The sequence below is a fragment of the Meleagris gallopavo genome, chromosome 10 (genome assembly GCF_000146605.3).
Source record: "Meleagris gallopavo isolate NT-WF06-2002-E0010 breed Aviagen turkey brand Nicholas breeding stock chromosome 10, Turkey_5.1, whole genome shotgun sequence".
NCBI lineage: Eukaryota > Metazoa > Chordata > Aves > Galliformes > Phasianidae > Meleagris > Meleagris gallopavo.
In genome coordinates, this window is record NC_015020.2 from 13212389 (window position 1) to 13219007 (window position 6619).

A 6619-nucleotide genomic window follows, 5' to 3' on the forward strand; every position below is an offset into this window, starting at 1 on the left:
TGCCCAGGGAGGCTTCTCTCCGTGGGGAGACACATGGCACGGGGGGTTAACTCACGGCTACCCAGGAGCCAGGAGTTGGTGATGGAGAGCTGCAATAAGAATCTTAGAATAGTTTGAGTTGGAAGGGACCTTTAAAAACCACCTGGCCCCACTCCCTGCACTGAACAGGGACACTCACAGCTCCATCAGGTGCTCAGAGCCCCGTCCACCCTGTCTGCAAGGATAGGGCACTCACACATCTCTGGGCAGCCTGTGCCTCTCCACTCTCCATCCCTCCACTGAACTCCTTTGCTTTACTGGGCTCTGCACTTATGCTTTTCTCCCTGGGATGCAGAAGAAGCGGATGGGTGGCAGAGAGGGAAGCTGAGCCAGTGTCTCCCACCCACCCTTTTCACAGCTGTCTGCATCTGGAGCTCAGCCCTGCAGGTGCTCTGCATTACTTTCCCCAGCTAGTTTTCTCTCTTTTGTTGTTGTTTAATTTTCTCTTAGCGGAGGGTGGGCCCATCATTACACAGCGACCACTGGCACTGGCACGATCCCCCGCTCCAGGCTTTGAGTCAGCCCCACGCACCTCCGGCTGGCTGAGTCACCCGCAGCTTCCCACCCGCGCCCTGCAGCTGGCAATGCGGGGCCGTGGTAATGGGGACAGGGATGGAGCAGTTCCTGCTGTGTTCTGTATGTGCAGGTGGCACCAGGACCTCCAGCCCTTCTACCCTCGCTGGGATGGGATCGAGCACAGGGTGCTTGGTGCGCAGGGAGGAGCCCCAGGGGAAAGGATGCTCTGCGTGGTCCTTAGAAAGCTGTGCACTTCTTCACCACTCTCCTGGCAGTCAAATCAAAAGGGTTATTTATTCCTTCTCTGTCTCCGTTGCCTGAACTTTACACCCCAGGGCAGTTTTGTGGCCAGCTTTTTGCATATTGGTGCTGAAGCACAGCTGCTTCCCTTCATGTTTTTGTGGTGTTGCCAACAACTCATGTTTTAAATCCAGCATTATCACTGTAAACCTGGGCACAAGTCACAAACCAGGTTATGTTTCTCCTTTCCCATCCTATAGACTAGATGCCAAGTTAGACTTGTGAATGCTGAGACTTGCATCTCCTCTGCAATGGCTCTTTCCCTTTGGGTGGGCTGCTTGTAAATTTATGGGGCACACCCAGACTGTGTTTACAAGGATGCTGGGTCCCATTCTCCCCATAAGGCTGCTCCACCTCAATGCTGTTTGCTCTCTTCTTGCATTTAACCAAATTTGGGGCACCCTAGATTGTCACAAAGTGAACTGCAGGAGGAGGTCCCAAGCCCTGTTTTCCTCTGTCCCAGCGATGAGCAAATCCTAGAGGATGGCTTTTGAGTGTGCAGTCCCAGCACTTCCACCCAGCACTCTGGTTTCATACACAACGAGCCAAACCTCATCTGTCCATGTAGGCTTTGTGTTTGGCTGGTTTTTTTGCCAGCATCTTGGCTGGAGTAGTTGTGACCACCTGGCTGCAGCTTGTCCTCCTTGTAAGAGACGAGGACAAAGAACACCTGGGGTCCAGCAGTGCTTAGAGTGACCTTTGTGAAGCTTGCTGCTGGGTTATGAGGGCTGCAAGGGATACGTGTGGCCTTGGTGGCCTGGTTCCCTTGGATGTGATCCCTTTGACATGGTCCCACATCACATCCTTATCTCTAAATTGGAGAGAGATGTATTTGAAGGGTGGGCCATTTGGTTGGTGAGGAATTGGTTGGGAGGCCACAGACAGAGGGTTGTGGCCGTGGCTCTATGTCCACGTGGAGCTCAGAGAGGAGTGGTGTCCCTCAGGGGCTCATCTTGGGACTGGTGCTCTTTAACGTAATCAGTGATACAGATGATGGGATTGAGTGAACCCTCAGCAAGTTTGTGGATGACACCAAGCTGAGTGGTGCAGTCGCTACAATAGAAGGAAGGGATGCTCTCCAAAGGGACCCCGATAAACTTGAAAGGTGGGCCCTTGTGAACCCAGTGAGATTCAACAAGGCCAAGTGCAAAGTGTTGCATTTGGGTCAAGCAAATCCCAGAAATATGCACAGACTGCGATAAAAAGTCTCTGAGAGCAGCCCTGTGGAGAAGTACTTGGAGGTCCTAGTAGATGCCAGGGGGAAATTTTTCACCAAGAGGGTGGTGAGGGTCTGTCACAGGCTGCCCAGAGCTGTGGTTAGAAGTGCCTACAGAAGTGCCCAAAGCCATGGATGGGCCCTGGGCTGCCTGATCTGGAGAGGGGCAACCAGCCCATAACAGGGGTTGGAATTGGGTGATCCCTTTAAGGTCCTTTCCAACCCCAGCCATATTATGGTTCTATGACACAAGCCTGAAGGTCGTACTGAGAGCATCTATTGTGCCCTCATGTTTGTCTGTAATGTTTGGTGCATCCAGCCACCTGTGGCCATTAATTGCAGGGTGAGGGAAATCTGTGAGATGGAAGATTGAGATATCTTGGAGATTTAGGAACCCAGGATGTTTTGCTTTGGATTGACTTATTGTAATTCTTGAAAGCGCAGTGTCTCACCCCAGCCTGCAGTCATGCTCCTATGGGAATGTCTTTCTCTTTGGCCTCTCCTCTCCAACTGGCTGAGCTCTTCATGCCCTTTCCACCCAGCCTCCCCAGCTCTGACTCCTGACTCCTCCACTTGCTCACCCAAATAATGAGCAGTGCCCACTGCCCAGACCCTGTCCACTTTCATTTGCCTGTGTCTCATCCAGTGTGACCACATGGGTTAGTGGGGAAATATTGGTGGTAGGTGAATGGTTGGACTGGATGATCTTGGAGGTCTTTTCCAACCTTGCTGATTCTATGAACCTCCCCTGCTCCTTCACCCCAGAACACAGAAACACGATGATGTGTGCTTTGCTCTTTTGTGCTCCATATCCCTAAGAGTCATCTCAGTGCGGGAGGCAGGGCATGCCACAAGGATGCTCACAGAGCAGTGATGCTCTCCTCTCCTCATCACCTCCCTCTTCTCTCTCCAACCCCATCCCCTCTGCAGGCGTCTTCGACAACTGCTCACACACGGCCAGCAATAAGGGCTGGGCTTTGGGCATCCGTGCCCTGCGCCTGGGCGGCAAGCAGGACGCCCGCTTCTTCTTCTCCCTGCGCACGGACCGAGCGGCCGCCGCCACCGAGGTGACGGGGTCCCACCGCTACCAACCGGACACTTGGACCCACCTGACCGCCAGCTATGACGGGCACTGGATGGCCCTCTATGTGGACGGGGTGCGGGTGGGCCGCACTGCTGGGCAGGAAGGGCCCCTGCACAGCGCCTTCATGGCCTCCTGCCGCACCCTGCTTCTGGGAGGGGACGCCTGGGGGGACGCTCATGCTTTTCGGGGACACGTGGCCGGGCTGGCCTTGTGGCGGGATGCGCTGCCCCAAGCGCAGCTCCAGCGATCTTTCCTTGAAGGGGTGCCCAGCGGCTCTCCAGTGCTGGCCGCCGGCTTGGACGCTTTGGAGCAACAGTGGGTGCCGTTCCGCGAAGCCTCGCTCCCCCGGCGCCAGGTCCTGCTCCCCGCCATACCCCCCATCCTCCATCCATTCGGTCCTCCAGCCTGCGGGCAGACGGCGTGTGACAACGTGGAGCTGGTCTCCCACTACAACCGGCATTGGCCGCTGCGCGGTGCCAAGGTGGTGCGGTACCGCGTGGTCAGCCTGGCCGAGGACAGCGGCGGGCGGCCGACGGTGAGCCGTGAGCAGGTGTGGCGGCAGCACCGGGCGCTGAGCGAGGCCTTCCGCCCCTACAACATCTCGTGGCAGCTCAGCCTGCTGGAGGTGCGCAACTCGTCCTTGCGCCGCCGTGCCGTTCTGTTGGGCTGTGAGCCCAGTAAGGTGGGCAACGAGCGCTGCGACCCCGAGTGCGAGCACCCGCTGACCGGCTATGACGGCGGGGACTGCCGCCGACCCGGGCGCTGCTTCTCCTGGAAGCGCCGCGATGGTGTTTGCCACATGGAGTGCAACAACATGTTGGATGACTTCGATGATGGCGACTGCTGTGACCCACGGGCTACCGATGTCACCAGGACCTGCTTCGACCCCGACTCGCCATACAGGTAGGTAGGGAACCAGGCTGTGAACCATGCGGGTTCTCTGGGAGACGTTGCGGGTACCGTGGGTGCAAAATGCCTTACATGGAGCTTCTGTGCTTGCTGCTAGGGCATGAGGGCACCTGCTGCCGTGGGGACTCTGCATGCATCGCTCTTCTCTCCAAGGGAGAGCAACATTCAAGGGAAGGTTTAGGGATGTGCAGTTCCTCTGGTCTTTCTCCTTCCCTTCTATTCTCCATGCTGTGGGAGCAGCTGGGCTGTTGCTACAAACACATCTTCATTCCCAAGCCAGCTCCTGATCCCCCAGTGGGAATGCAGGAAGGTAGGAAGCAAGTGCCCATAACCAGGACAGTGGCGATGGGTGTCTTCATCCATTCCTGAGCTTTTCTCACCACCTGAGGAAGCACAGGGGAGGATGAGGCGCCCTTCTCTCAGTGCTTCCCCTCAGCCATGGCACCAGATGTGGCCCCCAGATGTTTTCCTACCCTGGGATGAAATTTGATGGCCTGTGCCCATCTTCTTGTTCCTCATTATTGGTGTGCTGAGCGGTTCTGCTGCCTGCCACATGGCTGCTCAGGATGGCTGCCCACTGCCACTTGGCCACCAGAAGAGGCTTTGCTACTTAATAGAGACATGGCCAAGGCTCTGTCCTCACCCTCTGTGTGCAGCTAGAGGAATGTTTTCATCCTCGGACAAGAAGGGCTCCACCTAAATTTAAAAAGGCTGAATTTTTGCTGGTATGAATCAGGGCTTCCATTTGTCAGGATTTTCCCCTGAAAGTTGGGAAAGAAACAAAACTAAACAAAACAAAGCAAAAATCCAACACACAAAACAAAACAAAACAAAACAAAAACCTTGCTTCTGTGGGAAAATGGGAACACTACGGAAATAACAAAACTTTTGCAATTTTTCTTTCTGCAGCCCTCATTGGTCTGCAGACAGGACAGGACTGTAGGCAAATCTCTGAAGGGGAAATCCATCTTGCATGGTGGTTGGGAAATCTGGGGGCATGGATTGCATGGGGCCCTGGGCAATGTGATCTAGTATTTGATGTAGCAGCTAGCAACCCTGTCTGTGGCAGGAGGGGTTGGAACTTGATGATCCTTGAGGTCCCTTCCAACCCAAGCCATCCTAAAATTCTACGATCCAGCTGCTGCTGAGCTCCTGAGCTCTTTTTCCCCTGCCTGCGTGGGTACCACAGTAGCTGGTGTAGGTGCAACCTGAATTTGCACCCCGCTGTTTCGTGGAAGATTTGTAGTATAAGTCTGGGAAGCGGTGAGGTGAGGTGAGCTGGTTGGGTTGGTGCCCTTCCTACGGGTCAGGGGATTAATCCCAAAATACACAAGCAGGCATTTGGCCATAAAGCATTATGCTTAAATGAGTGTTTATGAGGAGCGGGGCAGCTGGGGAACTTGCAGGAGGATTTTTAGGGTAGAAGCCAAAACGGGAGGAATAACAGAAAATAAAACTTAACAAACTGAGGAAAGGCAGCACGACAGGAGCCAGGTGCCTGGAGGTAAGAGCTGTGGCTGGGGACAGCGTTGTGTTGTCTTTGATGGAGATGGGCAGGGGGAAACACGTTGTTGGACGTCTCCTTTCGGGTCAAGGTGGCACAACGGAGCTTTGGGGTTTCTGCGTGGTGAATCAGCTCAGCCATATTTTATTTCAAGGCTCTCTAAAGCAGTGGTTTGGATGCGAATGCTTCTCAGCACTGCCAAAAATAATCCAAAGGAGAAAGTCAGAGCGAGACACTGGACAATTTCTTACTTAGTGCTGTCGACAGATGCTGCTGTTTTGGTGAAGGGCCCCCAATATCTTGGCTTGCATGACATTATGCACGTGTAAAAGCTTTTGCCATCTTAGAATAGCCCTCACCTCTCTATGGCTGCATCTTTGAGAGAGGCTAATCTGATTGTTGGAGAGAGCAGAGGCAGCTCTAGTGCATCTCAGCTGGTGGAAGCCTCTGTACGCTTCTAGAGCTATGTTTGGTTCCAGCATATTGGCCACGCGTAGTGTCATCCAATATCAATAGCACAGCAGGCGGATGAGATGAGGCTTGGAAGGAAGAGTGGCAAGGCTGTGGGGCAGGGAGCTGTGCTGAACCCATGCCAGTGCTGGTGTGCACACAGCCAGACCGTGGTACTGAGTCCTTCCCATGACCATGGCAGGGGATATGGACAGCAAGTCAAGGACATGACTGACCATACAAAGAGCAAGGGGACAGATATGCCAGCTGTCATCCTGCACCCAGCTCCTCCTGCTTTTCCAGGAGCTGCTGGCAGTGTAATGCCAGGGTCCTGGAGTAAGTTTGTGTTCATTTGCTGTAGACATCATCTTCTTACAGAGCTCGAGTGTTATTGTAATTGGTGCTCTAGGAAGGAAACAGCAACAGCTCATTAACAGCAATTAACACTCAGTGTGGGCCCCCCTTGGGCAGTTACTCGGTGAGCCTGGTGTGCGACACAGTCTGTGTGAAAAGAGCAACTGGAGGGCAGCCTGGGTACCAGCAGAAGGAACAGAAATAACACAATAAGCAGAAGCATTGGTGGTGGAGGTGCTGCCATTCA

The 6619-nt window shown here is 54.2% G+C and overlaps 1 pseudogene; it reads left to right on the forward strand.

Annotated features, from left to right (window-relative positions):
- The first annotated feature begins 2864 nt into the window (after positions 1 to 2864).
- On the forward strand, positions 2865 to 4062 carry LOC109369131 (annotated as a pseudogene).
- The last annotated feature ends 2557 nt before the right edge of the window (positions 4063 to 6619 follow it).